Raw genomic sequence first — 19,937 nt, 5'->3', positions numbered from 1 at the left:
TTCACCTTGTCTCAGCTCAAAATTGTCTAATTGTGGGATGACAGTAGATATTTAGCTTCTGAGCTTGCTTTTGCAGGTTGATTTTGGGTGTGCCCTGGAAGTTTGCTGTAATCCCTGTTAGACTGTCCAACCTCGCTGAGAAAGATTGCTGGTGTTGACTTCTCACTCAAGAGTCTTAGACGTGCAGGAAAGGTTTGTTCTTTTTTCTTTTGTAATATAAAACCACATTTCTTTTCGAGTGTGAGAGGGATGTTGTGCATAAACCTACTTCTGTTGACATCCACTAGAAAGTCATATGAAACAGAATTGCTCATGCATTGGAACGTTTAAATAATCCAAAAGTTGCTTGCACAGGCCGGAGTGCCGTTACCATCGGATGCAGTTGAGGACCCTGTTTTTGCCAATGCAAAACAAATATTATGGCATCGTGCAGCGTCTGCGTGCAAAAGCTGAGTGAGAGAACAAAGTTCTTAAGTCTCGCAAGGTATGCTGCAATTCAGTTAGTAAGCTGGGAATGTTGTTATGATGGGGGTGATAGAAGTGAGAGGGTTAAAATATCAAATATCGAAGAAATTTTTTCCATATATTTTTTTATAGCTTAGGTTTGTGAAGGAGAACCAACAAGATATTGTGTAAATAGATAGATGGCAGTGCCGCAATTGGATCTTGCATGTCCTTTTCTTTTGCTGGTTTCGTGTCGTGCGAGAAAGGGTCAAATTTATCTAAGAAATTCTTCTTCTTCTTTTCTAGACTGCTTGTAAGCTCCCCAGCAGATAATATAGGAGGGAGCAATCCAAATCGGAGAAGTGACCATTCCTCAGCCTACTGAATTGTGCACTACAGCATTGCAGGAAATGCAGTTCCTCAAATCCAAGTCAGAGATGTGTCCATTCCTCAGTATTGGGCTCACACCGGCCTTTGCGATTGGCAGGTTCCAAATTTTTATTGAGCGACTCATTGGACTTTAGTGAATATTCTGCCATTTTTAGTGGGTAAATGGAATCGATTTCGTTGAACTCCTTTACTGATCTGTTCCCCTGATTTAAAGGTTCACACAAAGCAAATGGGAGTTAAGGGTGGACCGACGTTAAGGCTTGCAAGGCGGGCGAAAACTGGCCCCAAGGGCACATTCAAATCAGACTTGTAAGGTTTAACATGAGCCAAGTTGAAGTTGATGTGGTTGCTTTGATGAAAAAGAGCGTAATCGACTTGATAGGGTGTCTCAGAAAGGCAGTGATGGACGAGCTGAATGGGGAAAGCGTTCCTATCAAAACATTTGCAAATATGTTGGACTCTTTCTAAAATATGCCTCTAAAAATCGAGAATGCTCCCTCCCATGGTTCTCCTCCTTTTCTTTTTGTCGAATTATTATTACTTTGTTGTTTGGGATGGTATTCCAAATGCTAAATTTACTTGACTGGATCAACATCGATGACTGTTAATGAGAGGTGGCAAGTCTGTTGGCCGCAACAATATTGTCGATTATCTAGATACATTGGCATGAAATTAAGTCTTGTTGATTGACTGACGATTTGTACGATGTGTTTAAGATATTCCCCTAAATGTTTGCATCTGAATGTTCTTCTTTTGTTATTAAAAAGGTTTATGACTTATGATATTAAGAGTTCAAGACAATAGAATTTGGTAAACTATTTAGTGGAACTCAGTGGGAGTATGGAAATTTTTTTTTTTTGGTAAGGTGGGAGTATGGAAATTTAGTAAAGCTCCAAGTCAAGTAGTAGACTGCCCTTTCTGCTTTATTCTCTCAAATATGCTTCCTGGGTGATATTTAATTGTACATCATATTGGCTTTGGTCAAGTAAAATGCATTATTTTCCATAGGCAGCTTATTTCTTTGATGTAGCAGTAGCTGCACATACTAGTGTTGAAGATAATTCTCATGATTACATATTGTGGAGTGTTTACTGAGCTTGAGAGAATGATTGATGTTTCTCATATGCACGGACACACGCACGTGTTCCCTTAATTAGAGTTCAGATTGCCTACCTTAGGGGTTGTAAGAAAAAAAACCTTCCGTTTAGTAGACTCCATTTTGGCGGGCTCTAAGTTTGGCGAATGCGAAGCTTTTCCTTTGGTATTGGCATTTTTGAAATGGTTCCCAATTGATCGGTCTTCTACAAGTCTTGTATTACTTGAATTGAATCTGGTTAAAATTGATGTCTCCTGAGGAATTGTTTGTTGTTGGTGCCTACAGCTATGGGAAAAAAAACTTCTTTGCAATATATCCCTAGTTTTGTCATTTGTGCACATTAAGCATCAAATTCTTTATATCTTTTGTACTTATTAGATTTCTTTCGGATCCTCACTACAAAATACATGCAGAAAGTGGTAAAGGTGAGGAACAGTAAAAACATTGAGAACAGCATGAGTCCTTCCCTACAACTGGTGTGCCTCATCCTGGTGTCACTTTGCCCACACGTCGACAAGTTGGAGCAGCACATGCCATGGTATCATGTTCTTGTTTCCTTTGTAACAACAATTAATGTCTGCTTCAGTATCTTATTTTATCTTATCTTGTTTAGGAAATAGTCAGAACTCTCATGTTCCATTTTTCTTCTCCTTCCTAGGGTTGTGTTGCCGTAGGTAGATGATGGAAGAAACAATGGCCTAGCAAATCTTATGCAATATAGTGTTATAGTTTCAACTGCATGGGATGCAAACCACTAATTGATATAAACCCAGTGTTGGCAGTTTTTTTTTTCTGGATAGTGAGATTGTGTCGTGTTATACGAACATAAGTTGCCTTTTCCTGTGGGAACTTATCTAGTCTAGTTGTCCAGATTGGGTTAATTTTTTTTGGTTTTGTGCGCCACATGATTTCACACAGTGTGCTATTTACTTTCAGTAAATCTGTTTGAATTAGGGTGAGTGAAACTTCCTTAGTATCTAGCTGCCTTGCAAATGATGTTATGGTCTTTTGCTACTTGCTTCCCATGCCACTGACTTTGATGTTCTTTTGGGGAAATGGCCTTTTGGTAGTAATCTTTAAAGGAGTGTAAAATATAATTGAAAGATTTGATGGGACCACGACCAACCGCTCTAAAAGCTTAAACCGATAGAAGAAGGCGTGGTTTAATAGTTATATATTTCAACACTCCCCCTCATGCTTAGTCCGGTCTTTTGCCTAGTACTAAGCGTGGAAATATTCATTGGGGAGGCAAATAGGAGTCTGGAAAAATTTGAATTCGGGACCTTCTGCTTCGATATCATGAAGAAAAGAATCTGTATTTTTCTTCATTTAATTGAGTAATTACAAGGTGAATATATACATGAATAGAAGACCTAAATTATGTAAGAAACCTATTTTTGGTATAGATACTAATCAGCCCCTAATCTCTATCAGTAGCTAATTTACAGCTAACAAAATAAAATCACATAATATCACAGGATATTCCAAATAATTAGGGAGAGATTATAGGAGATTTTCCAACACTTCCCCTCAAGTTGGTGAGTGAATATCTTCCATGCCCAACTTGCTGATAATCTCCTGAAATCTCGACACAGGTAGGCCTTTGGTCAGTACATCTGCTAGCTGATCTTTGCTAGGAGTGTATGGAGTACTTATCAAACCAGACTCAAGCTTTTCCTTGATAAAATGTCTGTCTACCTCAATATGCTTGGCTCGATCATGCTGAACCGGATTGTGAGCAATGTTGATTGCTGATTTATTATCACAATAGAGTCTCATAGTTCCTTCATGTCCCACTCTGAGGTCTTCAATGACAATCTTGAGCCACAAAAGTTCACATATCCCATTTGCCATTGCCCTGAATTCAGCTTCAGCACTAGATCTAGCAACATCATTTTGTTTTTTACTCTGCCTAGTGACAAGATTTTCCCCTAGAAAAGTGCAATAGCCAGATGTGGACCTTCTATCTGTTGGTGACTTTGCATAATCTGCATCAGTGTAGGCTTCAAGATTTAGTTTGTCACCCTTTTTAAACAAAATACCTTTTCCAGGAGTAGCTTTGAGGTAGTGAAGAATCTGGCAGACAGCTTGCATATGTTCTTCTTTAGGATCATGCATGAACTGACTTACAACTCCCGCAACATAGGTTATGTCCGGCCTAGTATGAGACAGATAAATAAGTCTTCCTACTAACCTTTGATATCTCCCTTTCTCAACTATGCCATTCTCTCCCTGTCCATCCATTTTACGGTTTGCATCAATAGGAGTGCTCACTGTCTTGCTATTGAGACATCTTGTTTCCTTGAGAAGATCAAGTATATACTTCCTTTGGGATATAAAAATACCTTTCTTAGAGTAGGCCACCTCGATATCAAGGAAGTATCTCAACTTTCCAAGGTCTTTGATCTCAAATTGTTGAGCAAGACTACTCTTAAGAGACTTTTGCTTAGCTTCATAATTACCAGTCACAACTATATGTAGAGCTGTGACCATACCTTCATTTGAATGTTTGATGAATAGAGTGTGATCCCGTCTACTTTGCTTGTAACCCATCTCAAGCATTGTCTTCGTGAACCTTCCAAACCAAGCTCTTGGGGACTGTTTCAGACCATATAGAGCCTTTTTAAGCCGACACACTTGATTGTTTCCAAAGTCCTTGTCAAAACCTGGTGGAGGCTCCATAAAGACTTCCTCCTCCAAATCTCCTTGTAAAAATGCATTCTTCACATCAAATTACTGCAAAGACCAACCAAAATTAGCTGCAAGTGAAAGTAGCACCTGTACGGTGTTCATCTTTGCTACTGGTGCGAAGGTCTCCCGATAATCCACTCCATAGGTTTGGGTGTACCCCTTTGCGACCAGCCTTGCTTTATACCTCTCCAAGGTCCCATCAGCTTTGTACTTACGGGTATAAACCCATTTACATGCCACTGGTTGCTTGCCTTTGGGTAAAGTTACAACTTCCCATTTATCATTCTTCTTCAATGCATTCATTTCCTCCGCCATAGCTTGTATCCAATTCCTATCCTCAAAAGTTTCATGTACCGAGTTAGGAATAGTAATTGAATCAGGAATAGTAATAAAGGCTTTGTGTTGGGTAGATAGTCTTTGGTATGACACAAATTGGGAGATAGGGTGTTGGGTACGTTTCTTGGTAGCTTTTCTCAAGGCACTAGGTAAATCCAAATCACTTAACTCTGGTTCATTAGAAGAAGGGTGAGTGATTTCATTACCCGATAACGGGACTTGATCCAGTTCCGGATTGAGCTTCGTCCTTCTTGAGTAAACTTGCGGTTTGGTTGGTTCATTCTTAGGACTAAATGATGAGGATGAACTAGGCAGAGAACTTGACGGGGGACTAGGACTAGATAGAGGACTCGATGGACTCGATGAACTTGATGAAGGACTAGGTGGACTAAGAGGGCTAGGACTAGACAGAGATGGGGAAGGAGACGAAGTTGGAGTGGATGACGTACTAGGTAGTGGAGGCAGTGATTCAAACTCACTATCTTCATTAGGAGTCTCCCCTTGAAGATAGTGCTTGGAAGGAAAAAACAGCTAGTTTTCATTAAAAGTGACATCCATAGAGCTAAAAACTCGACATGTTGAAGGGTCATAGCATTTATAACCTTTTTGAGTATTGGAGTACCCAATAAAGACGCACTTTAGAGCACGGGGGTCGAGTTTGTTTCGGTTGTGATTATGAATATGCACAAATGCAACACAACCAAAGACCCGAGGGGAAATATGATATTTATGGGAAACATCGGGATAAAAAGTAGACATGAGTTGTAAGGGACTTTTATTTTCTAAGCTTTTGGAAGGAATCCGATTAATAAGATATGCTGAAGTTAAAACAACTTCCCTCCAAAAATGCTTTGGCTCGGACATTTGAAAGAGGAGAGCTCGAGTAACATTTAGGAGGTGCCTATTTTTCCTTTCGGCAACTCCATTTGGTTGAGGGGTATCAACAAAGGAAGACTCATGAATAATACCTTGAGTTTGAAAAAAAATGATCAAGATGCTAATTGAAATATTCCTTCCCATTATCGGACCTAAGTCTCCCAATTGACACCCCAAATTGATTGACTATCATTTTATGAAAGTTTTGGAATATAGATTGAACATTAGATTTGTCTTTCATAAGATATAGCCATGTAGTACGAGTACAATCGTGACAAACCATCTAACTCGTGTAAAATTAGCAATTCTAGATGGACCCCACACATCGGTATGAATAAGAGAGAATGGTGTTGAAACTCTAGCATTATTATTCAAAGGAAATGAAACACGATGATGTTTTGCAATTTCACAAACTTCACAATGAAGATTTTCAACAGCAACATCTTTAAAAATGGAAGGAAACATAGTCCTAAGAAGACTAAACGGTGGATGTCCTAACCGAAAATGGTGAAGATAAATCTGAGATGAGTGGATAGGATTACAAGAGTTGTAAGAGGTACTATAACCCACAAGAGACCAACCAATTCTGCTCGAATCCTCAAGGTAGTAGAGCCCATTCCGTTCCTTAGCAAATCCAATCGTCGGGTCCTGCAAAATACAATGACCAATAAAGAAAAATATCTTACAATTCAGATCTTTGGTAAGTTGATTAATGGAAAGGAGATTGGTGGACAGCTTAGGAACATGAAGGACATTGTCAAGTTTAAGTGAGGGATTTAGAGTTATGGTTCCTTGGCTAGCTACGGTAACAGGAGATCCATCTGCTATGGTAATACTCCTATTTCCTGGTGATGGTTTATAAGTTTCAAATTTAGTGGGATCATGTGTCATATGGTTGGTTGCTCTTGAATCAAGAATCCATGAGTTAGGGTACCGAGAAGCTATTGAGTTTCAGAAATTAGACACGCACCTGACTGGACCAATGAACACATATCAGAAGACTTAGATACGGAGTCAAGGAGAGCCCTGATTTTACCAACTTCTTCTCTGTTAAATATCTCCTCACCGACAAGTTTGTATTGATCTATAGGGGCAGTTTCACCTTCACTAGTCATGTGCGATTGTGGCTGTCTTTTAGTTCTGCTAAGCACCTGTGTTCTTCCATCCAATCGGTATTCCTTCATGTTGGGAAAATCTCCAATCGATGAGTTGGATTGATCCTTAAGAGGACCTGGTTTCGTTGGAGATAGACTTCCCTGAATCTTCCATTTGGCAACTTGAATGGACAGATTATTGTAGGAGACTAAGAGGGGTTCGAGTAACAAGGGTTGTTACCACACAACTGAAGGCTAGCAATATGGCTGGTTAAGTCAGCAATAAGGCTGAAAAAAGGACTGCAATGAAGTAGCAGTAGTGAAAAAAAGAGGCAGGCAGGAAATTCATATTAGAAAACTAGGCTCTGTTACCATGAAAGATTTGATGGGATCACGACCAACTGCTCTAAAAGCTTAAGCTGATGGAAGAAGGCGTGGTTTAATATTTATATATTTCAACACTCCCCCTCACGCTTAATCCGGTCTTTTGCCTAGTACTAAGCGTGGAAATATTCATTGGGGAGGCAAATAGGGGCTTGGAATGATTTGAATTTGTATTTTTCTTCATTTAATTGAGTAATTACAAGGTGAATATATACAGGAATAGAAGACCTAAATTAGGTAAGGAACCTATTTTAGGTATAGATACTAATTAGCCCCTAATCTCTATCGGTAGCTAATTTACAGCTAACAAAATAAAATCACATAATATCACAGAATATTCCAAATAATTAGGGAGAGATTATAGGAGATTTTCCAACAATAACATAATGTGTAGTTTGATTGATGGCTGAAATGTGATAATTTCAACATCAAGTGCTTGCTTTTGTCCTAATGGGATTGATGACTGAAATATAGCCCAATGAGTAATTTCATTTTTATAACCATAGAGATGTAGTTATTGTGGGGTCGGGTCCTGATATGTGTATGTGGAAGAAAAGTACTGTAGCCGATAGAAATTTAGACTCTTGACATGGACGAATTGACTCTGTTCTTTCGCAAGCCTTTTACTGCAGCAAATTGACTTTTTAGATCAAGTGATTATGTTTAAATGGCTCAGGTACAAGGGTTTTCTGATACATTGATTGGTTCATCATCAAGATCCTTAGGTTTGTAGAGTTTTCATTTCTTGAGACAATTTTGATGTTGTCTGTAAATTCTGCCCTGGAACTTAACTATTATAATTGTATAGCTCCAGGACGAATGGATAACTCGGTCCTTGTTATTATTGTTTAGTACATATAATGATATTTCAGTTTATTTGGGGTCGATTTAGGAGTGGTTCTTATTTTCTGCCTTTCTTTAGCATACATCCTATATAGTGGTCAGGAATTGCGAGAAATGAAAAGGCTTAGGAGTAGTTTTCACTTATGGACTTGGAGTCTGAGACCTACTTCCACCTGCTTACCCATACTAAACCCTATTTATTGCAGTCGTACCCTCAGCAGGCCTATAGTGCGCAGCCTATGGTATAAAGCTTTTGAATATCAAACTGCTAGATTGGTTTATTTATTGTATGAAGCAGCATATTCGGTGATGTGACGACCCTTGATTTCTCATGAATTTTGAACATTTCAATCATCCAAATATTGCGTGCACAGGTCCATCTGCAATTAATGGGAATTCAACAAGCTGGAGGGCGTTGCCATCAGATGCAGTTGCGGAACCTGTATTTGCCAATGCAAAACAATATCATGGCATCTTGCGGAGTCGACAGTCTCGTGCCAAAGCTGAGTTAGAGAAATAAGTTCTTAGATCTCGAAAGGTATGTTGCAATTCAGGTAGTAAGCTTGGAATGTTGTTCTGATAAGGTAACAGATATGAGAGGGTTAAAATATCAAATCTTGAAGGAATTAGTGGCAGAATTTCTTTTGTAGCATAGTTATGTGATGGAGTACCTACACGATATCGTGTCAGCTGATAGATTGCGATGACTCATTTTGGTCTTACATGTTCCGTTTTTCTTGTGCTGGTTTCATATGTTGCGATACATGAACAAATTCATTTTAGAAATTCTGTGATTGTTTGATGAGACGTGCATTGAGTTGCTGCAACTGAAGGCTTTGTTATTGTTCTCGTAAGTGTATGACATCAGGACTTCAAGTTGACACAAAAGCCTATGATTAACCCGAAGTTAGATAGTGATTTATTATATTGGGTTAGTGGAATCGATTTGGTTGAACTCTTATACCGATCTGTTCCACTGATTTAAAGGTTTTCCAAAAGAACATCCGAGATAAAGGTGCACCTGGTATTAAGACTCGCAACGCAGGCAAAAACTGGACCAATGTCTCATTAAAACCAGACTTGGCACGTTTTAACATGACCCATCTTGGCAATGATGTGGCCGTTTTGATGAAAAAGCACAAGATGGACTTGGCATGATGTCTCGGAAAGACAGTGAAGGTCGAGCTGAATGGGAAAAGGGTTCATGTCTAAATATTTGCCGAGTAGATGGGCCGCCATCTAAAATCTGTCTCTAAAATAGACCAGTATGCTCCCTCCCAAGTTTCTCTCCGTTTCTTTTTGTCTGATTATTGACCTTTTCTTTAGTTTGGGATGGTATTCTAAATGCTGAATTTAATTGATTGGATCAGGGTTGAGGAGACTGTGAACGATAGTTCGGAAGTCTGTGTAAGGCTAAGTGAGGGACAGTTTCAACGGGAATACTTTCTACTGGTGCACACAAATATAGAGCTAGTACTGCTGAACGAATTTTACATTGTGAATTCTACAACAGGTCAGCTTTGTGAATGTGCTAGCTACTATTAAGGGAGGCACACATGTTGATGATGTGACCAAGAAGAATACGAATGCCAACCTCAAAGCTCATTACGTTAAAAGTCATTTATGAGTATTTGTCACTACCCTCGTAGATAATCCTGACACTTTGTCAAAGCAGCTTCGGGTCCAAGTGTGAACTATCCGGCAAGTTCGTACATAAAGTTTGGACATTCTTCAGTGAATTTAATGAAATTGATTTTTAGGCGACGTTTGCTTATGCTTGCAATAATGCTGGGGCAAGGTCTGGAATTGTTGCATCTCTCTTCTCATGGGCAAATTTCAAGCAGAGCAAAAACCTGAAGAAAACTGATGTGTGAAAGGGAGAGAACCTCCTTGGGATTCCAATGCTTTAGGATGCTAATAATGCTGGGGTAGAAACTCTGAGAAGTGCACCCTAATTTGGGCAGAAGGTGATTCAGTAAAGGCCCTTGAAGCAAGTGCCATTACCTTTTGGATGTGTGACATGGAAAGCATATTAATTCTGCGGCTGGACATTCTTGAAGAGTTGAGTAACCAAACTGAGTTGATGCGGATGTATGGACTTTCTATTGTTGGTCGAGATCGTTATGGTTTGTTTCTTTTAAGAGGCAAATTACTCTATGTGTGGGAACTCGGCCATAGTCATGCAATGGAAAACAAAGAGATACAATAATCAGGTAGATACTTGGGTTGCAGCAAAATAAAGATTATGACAGTGTCAACTCTTTAACATATTGTTATTTGATGGACATGACAGACCAGGTTTCACTATTCTATAGATTTTCTCCCCGTATAATTTTTTTTGTCAAGCATGTGCCCCTACTGTCAATGCTTCCCATATTATTCTAAATAACTATACGTTGCTTTCTGGATGTGCATTTGCAGGATCATGATGGCTCCCACATTAGCGGCCTTTTAATTAATATCATCCATTCATTCTAGCCATCCTTGCGCGAAGGTTTCATCTTTCCTAGTTGAATTCATCACTCCAATTGTCAAGGTAGGGATAATTAAACTAAATCGATCGTTTAAACTGTTTTTAGCATGTGGAAGCTGAATGATATAAAAAAAGTAGCAGTTGATTTAAAAGGATCTTAATACTTTTGTAAATACTTTGCAGCTATAAATGAATATAGACAGTCCCCTCTATTTCAAAACCTAAATGAAGAAAAGAAAAATATTCACATGGAGGTTTGCTACCTACACTTTGTTTGCTGTTTGTGAACACATAGCTTTTTTCTCTTGGTTTCAATTTGGTGAAACATAATTGTACGTTGTCAGTGGTGATCGAGCATTGTACTGCTTAATATTGGCGATCAAGTAAGCTGCTTCATCTTCTTTGAGATTTCTGCTCGGTGTTTGGAAGTCATTGACCTGATTTTATCTTGGTCATGCTTAGTTATTGCTGATGGAGTTTTGGTTTCTGGTCTTTCTCTTGCAATCAATGAATGTACGATAACTGGAGAGAGCAAAATTGAATGGCATACTGCTTGTTTTTCTGAGTGTCTATGTTGCAATTTGGTTAGTAATTTGATATTTATTTTTCCTTTTTCAGGCTCATATGGATTAATTTTCAAATTTTAGGATGCCAAATTGCTGAAGGGTGTGGTATCGTGCACGTAAACTTTATTTTTTCAGAGATTCTTTTGTCTCAAGTTCCTCTTGGGTTCAACAAATCATTTATGTGACATATTTCGAGTTTCCTGTTAGTTGTCAAAGTGCATAATAAATACATCTCCATAGGTTGGATTGGGTTGAGTCCTGTTGCTCCCTTCACTTGCCTCTGTGATTGTCATAGTTTATGCTCCCTCATTGTTGACTATCAATTCTCGAGAGGCACAATAAACATATCCATTTTAATCAGTGCTGTTGGCCGCAACAATATTGTGTTGCCCTTCCACTCTATTTGATGTTGTAACTCGCAAATTATCTAGATACATTGGCGCGAAATTAAGTCTTGTTCATTGGCCGACTATTTGTGCAATGTGTTTTAAGATGCTCCCATAGATTTTGCATCTGAAGGTCCATTCTTATGTTAATAAAATGATTTATGATTCGTGACATCAAAAGTTCAAGACAATAGAGTTTGGTAATCTGTTTAGTGCAACCCTAGTGGAAGTTTGGAAATATAGTCATGCTCCAAGTCAAGTGTTAGACTTCCCTTTCTGCTTTATTCTCTTGAATATGCTTCCCGGGTATATTTAATTGTACATGGTAGTGGCTTTGGACAGGTAATAGGCATTATTTTTCACAGGCAGCTTATTTCTTTGATGTAGCTTTAGCTGCACATACTATTGTTGAAGATATTTCTCATAAGTTTCATTAGGCTTGTGAGCCGTTGTTGTCTTATGAGCCACTGTGGTCTTATGATCCATTGCGACCTTAAGGAGAAAGGACTTTACTGGGTTGCCTAGTCGCGTAACGGCGCATGTAAGTATCCTTCTCCCTTAGAATTCTTTGCATGAAAAAATCTGCTGAAAAATCTTTGAATGAAAATGTTTGTTAATGCAAATTCAAGTGAATATAAAAGAAAGTTGAAACATTTTTTCCAGAAAGTTTGAATGACATTCTTCATTCTAAAGTTGCTCTTGCATGCATTGGGAGATGCGTCATAAATCAAAATAGCCCACAGAGGGTAGTTTTAACAAGTTACTTTGACAAAATGAAAGAGTGTTGAATATGCCAAGTGAAAGCACTTTGGATGACGAAAGTCAATCCATGCCTAAATACGTCCCTTTCACTTGCATCAACCTTCTCGTGGTGAATTTAGGTGAATTCTCATGAGTGCTTGAGACATCCCAATTGAAGAAGATAATTCATTTCTCTACCCAAACACTAATTACCCTTTGAATAGCCAAGTTGGGCCTTTAATATTCATTTCTGCCTTTCTTTAGCATATAAGATGGTCTGGAAGTGCTAGATATGAAAAGGCTTAGTAGTTTTAACTTATGGACTTGGAGTCTAAGACCAACTTCCATTTTTGGCTCATTTCTTTGCAGACACCATCTGCTTACCCATATCAAGACCCTATTTATCGAAGCATCTTTGCTCCCTGTGATCGCAGTCGTACCAACAGCAGGCCCATGGTGCGCAGCCGTGGTATAATCCTTTTGAATATCAAACTGCAGGATTGGTTTCTTCATTGTATGAGGCAGCATATTCTATGATGTGACGGCCCTTGATTTCTCATGAATTTTGAACGTTTCAATCATCCAAATATTGTTTGCACAGGTTCATCAATTAATGGGAATTCAACAAGCTGAAGTGTCGTTGCCATCAATGAAATGGTCCTCTTTTGCTAAATTTCGAATAAGTACGAGACACAAGCATGCTAATTTGGAAAGTTCATGTGATTTTAGGATTCGCCGACTGAAAGTTTAGGCATTTTGAATGCATACTTAATGCGAGAGCAATGTCAACCAGCGTCCAAACTTTAGGCAGCAGAAGACATTTGCTTCACTCTCAATTACGTGATGCCAAATTTGTGCTCGATAAAAGCTTTCAATTTATTAATCTGTGCAGGAATCGAAGCTAGGGGCATGGGTGTGACCTCTTCGACCTGCTTGCTAAGAGCACAAAGAGTGCATGACATCCAGGGACATTTAATCAATATGATATTTTAACTTGGAGATTATGTGTTGTTGTCTAAATGATTGCTGGCGTTGTTTTGCTTTTGATTTGGACATTCTGATGCTGATATAACAAATTGCTCGGTGTTTGTAGATTTCTGTGTCTCATACTATCTACTGGCTGATCTCTTTGACTCAACAATGCCTAAGTTGGTTGCGGACTCATTGCATGAATGTTTAAATTCCATTTATTCTTTCACTTAAGACAGGGACCTTTCATCGGATGAGTTCTTGCTATTTGTCCTTCGTATTTAACGTACTTACAATTTGCCCCTGTACCATCTTGTGTATACTCCAGGTTATAAATTGAGGTAATATTACGGTGAGGTGAGCTGCAACAGAGATGGAGTTGCTATATGTCTGTACGAACAATGATGTCTTTTCTATGTATCTTGCGGTATCACCCGATTATTATGTTAAAATATTTCTATGTTTTATAATATGAAGAATTAGTTCCAACAGCAGTATCTTTTTTGCACATCTTGGTTTAAGACCATTTGATTAACACTTTCAACTTTTGAGAAATGCCACACGTTTATATATGGAGAGTTCAAATGTCTTCTCAAGATATCCCCGCACCCAACCCCCCCTCCGGGAACCAATCCAAAAAGAGAAAAATAAGAGGAAAGTTGCACTTGTGCATTTGTTATGTCCTCGCCGCATGTATTTTGTCATTCGATTAATTAAAATTGCTACTGATGACAGTATAGTGGTATGATGTATTACCGGCAAGCTATGGGAGGTTGAGGCTTTTCTTGACATGGCCAAAGCTAAAAGGTGCACGCTTTTTTCATGATCAGCTATGTGGAAGTTTTTGAGTTGCTTGAGACTTATGTGGTATTTAGCTGGGTTTTCAATGGTCTAATCTCGGCTAATGCCTATTATGCTGTTTGTATATTTAATCTAACATAAGAAAGCGGATTGTGGTTGTTTCAAGAGTGCAAATGTGCAGATTTAATGGAAAGTTTTATAGAGCCAAATACAGAGGAGCACTCAGGAGGTGATTGGTCACTGTGGGGCAATGTCAAGCCGTAACCGACATGAAGTTCATGTATGTAGTCTCATGTCCGCAATATGGTACCCTTCACAGGATATTTTGAGGCTCATGATTGCGTGTTTGTTCATTCTTACTTAAATCTAGGGGTGTCAATAGGCCGGGTCTCGGCCTGGCCCCAGCCGGCCCGAAGCAGAACAGTATCGAGCTCGACCCGGCCCGACCTGGGTTAGATTTTGGTCTGATTTTTTTTTCTTTTTTTTTTTGGAATCAAAATCAATTAACAAACCTATTAAATAAAAGAATATAAAAAATATTAAATTAAAAAGAAAACATTTGTGTTAAAAAAAATCAATTGGTGGGCCGGCTCGGCCCGAGTATCAAACCCGGCCCAAAAAGGCTCGAAAATTAAGTGAATTTTCGAGCCGGGTCAGGCCGGCCCGTCTAGCGCGGGCTTTTTTAACACCCCCGCTTAAATCTTTCATCTTTGACCTCTTTGGTTGTATCTTAACAAATCGATTTGCGCTTATTTTGCAGGTACCCATCAGTCCCATCAGTCCATGAGACGTCAAAGACCCGTGGCCAAGGCAACCCATGGTGGTCCAACATGACGTTAGCTTAATTTAGCGTAGTTAGGCTAAGTTTCTAATATTTTGTCATTGATTAATTTAGACTCTAAATAATAAAATCATGTAGACTTAGCTTCACTTTCTAAATAGGTGGTTAGATTAGTGTTGTTTAGCTTCATTTTCATAATATACTTAAGTTTAGATTCACCCTAGATAGGATTAGGCTTTAAACTCAAGTTTATGGGGCTCCTGTGTATTTCTTGTGCCCGACGAGTTGCGGGTTTTTATTTCTTGTACCTTTAATTAGATGCTTTCAATACTTGAATGTTTACCTTTGAGTTATTTCAATGGCTTGCTTTGTTAATTTCTTTTCTGGACTGGTTTGGTCTAGTTTGGTATCAATTAATAAACCCTACAAAAACACATGCATGAAAACTTAGTGGCTCTTGATGCATTTAGGACCATAGATGATAAAAACAATGCATGACCACTTAGATAATAATTATGGAAAAGGCGTTAGTAGAAATATTAACGTAATTAAACCCACGAATTTAGAATATTGAGTTGCGTAGAAAATAGTTAGAATTTTTTTTTTTTGTATTCCAAAAAGTAATTATAAGTACTCATTTGAAGCAAATTGAAGGACGTCCATGCTTTTTGCATAATTTATCCAGATCCCAAATCTGAAAATACGTGCTAATCTATGCTAATGGTCATGGCGGTTACCAATGTGTGTTTCATCTTCTCAATGGACAATTTCCATAATCTTAAATAGGAATGGAGTCCCCAGGAAGGACCTTCCTTTCCTTAAACAATATTAGATTGCAGATCATGACAGCCACATTTTTTGGTGCTGTGTCTAAAAAAAAAGACCCCATGAATTATTCCCTCTTCAATTCCTGTGGAGAATAAGAGGGCTCCATCCAAAGTATCTGTGTTGGTAGTTTCATGTGCCATTTCATGCCTATGGCTAAAGCCGTCAAGGGGAGGGTGGGTGGGGTGGGTTGGGTTGAGTTGACAATGGTTAACCCATCCAATTTATTTTGACTCGTTTTCATGCAACACGGACTATTCATATTATTAAAGTACTTTAATATTAAATTAATTTTAGAAAAAAACTATTTCTTATATTTTTCAAAAATGTACATATATTGCTAAAAACATTGTGTGAGCAGTTTTAATAATTTTTTAAAACAAATTTTGATATTTTTATTCTTTTTTTCTTTCTTTCTAATTTTTAACTTACATGATTGGCAATGGTGAACCTTGTCGATTTTCATAGGAAAAAAAAAAGAAAAGAAAGAAAAATCAAAGAAATTAAAATATTAAATAAATAAAATAAATAACTTATTTATGACTAACTTAAATTTATTAGATAATTAATCCGTTTAAATTCATAATATACTCATGTTGTGTAGCTTTCTCATAATACACTCAAGCTTATGTGGTTCATGTCTTAAGGTTTATAACAATGCCATGTCTATTTCTCGTGCCTCTTGTGGCCGGTTTTCATTTCCTACACCTTTAATAAGATGCTTTCAATAAGCTATTGTTAATTTCTTTCTTAGATAGGTATCACCTTACTGTAAAATAAAAAAATTATATTGACAGAAAATACTGAAAGAGTAAAATAACAAAATAATAAGGTAACTTGCAGACCGAATTCTTTTGGTTATTACCGTAGTTAAGGATTTTATAAGACAAAACAAAAGAGGCATTGTACTACAATACTTCCTATTAAAAAAACATATTTAAAGTGACATTAAAATTCTTTTTATCAATAACTAATTTTTTTCCCTTTTTCCTAAATTTTTCTTCTTCTTCCGTTTTTTTTTTTTTTTTTTTTAGCTTTTTGACCGGTTCAATAGAAACCAAATAATACTTGTCGGGCATGGACTTAACATATTTAAGGTAACGAATACAAGAAAATAAATTCTTATAGGTTCCTTAAGTTGTTAAATTTAAGAATTCATACCTTTAAATGTTTATTTTTAGGAAAAAGGTATATTTTTCAAAATAGTGACAAGGGAGAGTAAATGTCACAACCCGAACCCCGCGAGCTGTCGACATCCCACCCGGTCACGACTGTGTCTGATTCTTCAGGATCCAAAGGCCAACAAATACAACACTTGCAGAAGCGAAAATAATTCCCCGTACAAAAACCAATTAATATCACGATGATGAGGGACGGTAAAACAAACTTATGTACATATATACATACCTAGGGCTTCGGAGGCCACTGTATAAGCCTGTGACCACCTATAACATAAGATTACGTGGTCAAAGCCCGCTATGCTTACAAAAGAAAATACTCTACAAAAGCTCAAGAGGCCAACTACCCTAGGCCTCGTCCTCGCTATCCGGTACTATATCATCTCTCGCCTCCAACTCATCATGGTCAAGCTCGGGTGGCTGTTTCGCATCCGATGACTCTACAACCTCCCCATCTTCTCCTGGTACCTTGATCTCGGGGAATACCGAATCTCCTGGGTGGATCATTCATTGTTGAGACGGAGTGTCCGAAAAATGAGAGCCCATGACGGGGTGAGATAAAATCTCGCTAAGAAAGCCCCTAACCATAGGTTAGGGCTCTAGTGTCTCCAGACACGTCCTAGGCGAGCAATTTCCAACAAATCATCCGACAATAAAAAATTCCACAAATAAATTCCCGAATATTCCATTCTTTCTCCGAAAATTTCCACACATTCACAAATAATCTACGTTACACCCATATCGGCGTTCTACGCCTCGGACTATCAATAAAATATTCCACATTGCTCCCACGCCTCAGGCTATCGTATAAAATTCCTGAATACGTTGGTCCAAGGCCCGCGTTTAACGCATCAAGCTATATTATAACTGGACAAACCCGCATAATAACGCTTCAGGCCATTATAAATATTCTACGTTGATCCAAAGCCCGCGTTTAACACATCGGGCTATCATATAAAATTTCACATTGGTCCAGAGCCCGCGTTTAACGCATCAGGCTATATTATAACTGGATAGACCCGCGTAATAACATATCGGGCCATTATAAATATTCCATGTTGATCCAGAGCCCGCGTTTAACGAATCATGCTATATTATAACTGGATAGACCCACGTAATAACGCCCCAGGTCGCTGTAACCCGTGTAATAATGCCTCATGTTAATATCCCACACTTAATGCCTATGGGTAAAATAATAACAGAGCCCGCGTCATAACGCCTCAGGCTATAATATGGTCTCATAAGATACGTACCCCGCGTCATAACGCCTCGGGGTAAAATAATAACAGAGTCCGCGTCATAACGCCTCGGGCTAAAATTCCACACTTCCTCTCAATAATTCCACGTTGAGACCATATAATCCCAATAATTCCTCAATCACTCATTTGATACCACACGATCACATATATCCTTCCGATCGATCAATCCTCATCTCATGATCCCGCTAATCTTCCTAATTAGCGGATCGAGACAACACGATCTTTCCAATTTTCCTCAATTGCCTAATCGAAACCACTCGATTATATTGTACTGGGCAAATACTCGATTGGAACCACGTGATTCACTCACGTTAGAGAATTAATAAATTGGGACCACCCGATTAGGTCACACTAGACCAATGGCCAATTGGGCCACACGATTGATTTTTGTCACTACAAAAATTAATCTATGTCACACGATCGAAATAATACCAACGTAACAATTAATATGTACCGTACAATTATACTGTACTAACGTGGCATTTAATACGTATGATACAATTGTACTATACTAACGTACATTTAATCTCCACCATCCAATAAATCAATAATATAGCAGGAATTAACCCCGGCCGTCGGATCAAGCTTTCTAAACAAGATTTAATACAGACCGTTGGATTAAAACATGAAAGTCAAGATCAAATCCTAGCCCTCCATTATTAATCATGAAAAAATCACTATTCATGCAAGAACACAATCTTTCTCTCTCCTCTCCTTCATTCTCGGCCAAGGCAAAAAAATGGGCAAAAACAACCAAATTTTCACCCAAATCTACTCAATCTCAAGTCTATTAGCACCCTAGATACCTAATCTAAGGTTAGGGACCAACTTACCACTATTTTAGCAAGTTTTCCGGCGAGAAAACGGGAGAAGTCTTGACCCCAAATCCGGCGGCTCCGGCGACTCCCTCAATCAGCTAAAACGCACAAGATCCGGCAGTCCAAGGTGGTTTACGGTGGAAGGTTGAGCTCCGAGGTTCAAGGGAACACCGGCGGTGGCTTGGAAAAAATTTCGGCAATGGAGGTGGGAGAGAGAGAGAGAGAGAGAATTCGGCCAAGAGGTGATGAGCAAGAGAGAGAAAGTGAGGTAGAGAGAGAGTGTGTTCTTGAATTTTTTGAAGAAGAAGACCAAAGATTTATTAGAAAAAGGTATAGGATATTTTCTTTGGGGTGAATAATTTGGTCTAAAAAGTCAAGAAGGGCAAGATGGTAATTTCCCTCTACGTTGACTAGTCAATTTCGGCCATGGGGATGATTTGACCGAAATGCCCTTGAGCCAAAATGGAAAATTGGATATTTTCCAAGGGTAAATGGGTCTTTTCCCATTTCCAATCCAAATTTTATTTTTCCCGAACCTCTTGGGGTGAACCACGAAGAATTCGTACGCTGGATGATGAAACATCCAAAATTTAATTATTGAAACCCCCGAAGGTCCGACATCAAATCCCGAAGCTCGATTCGCGATCAATCTCGATCAATTGAAATTTCAATGTATCTCAAACTAACGGGCGGCTTTTAGGAGTTACGCGTATCGACCCGTGATTAATATCACGTTTAAGAATTTCTCGAGCCATGGCGACTTTGGTTGTCATTCAATTGCGAGGGTCAATCACTAGTCCCGATGGATACGATTGTTAGAAAATAATTTAGGGACGTTCGAAACCCATACGAGGTCCAACGGAATCACCCGTGATCCAAGCGTAGAGTATTATCCTAATCATTCCTTAATCATTCTAGGATCGGCCTATATTGGTCCGTAATATTCCTTCGACAATTTTCATGGCCAAAGAGTCAATCCAGGATCA

The sequence above is a fragment of the Rhodamnia argentea genome, chromosome 10 (assembly GCF_020921035.1).
Source record: "Rhodamnia argentea isolate NSW1041297 chromosome 10, ASM2092103v1, whole genome shotgun sequence".
NCBI lineage: Eukaryota > Viridiplantae > Streptophyta > Magnoliopsida > Myrtales > Myrtaceae > Rhodamnia > Rhodamnia argentea.
The sequence above is the reverse complement of the archived record's forward strand: the minus strand, read 5'-3'. Positions refer to the sequence as shown.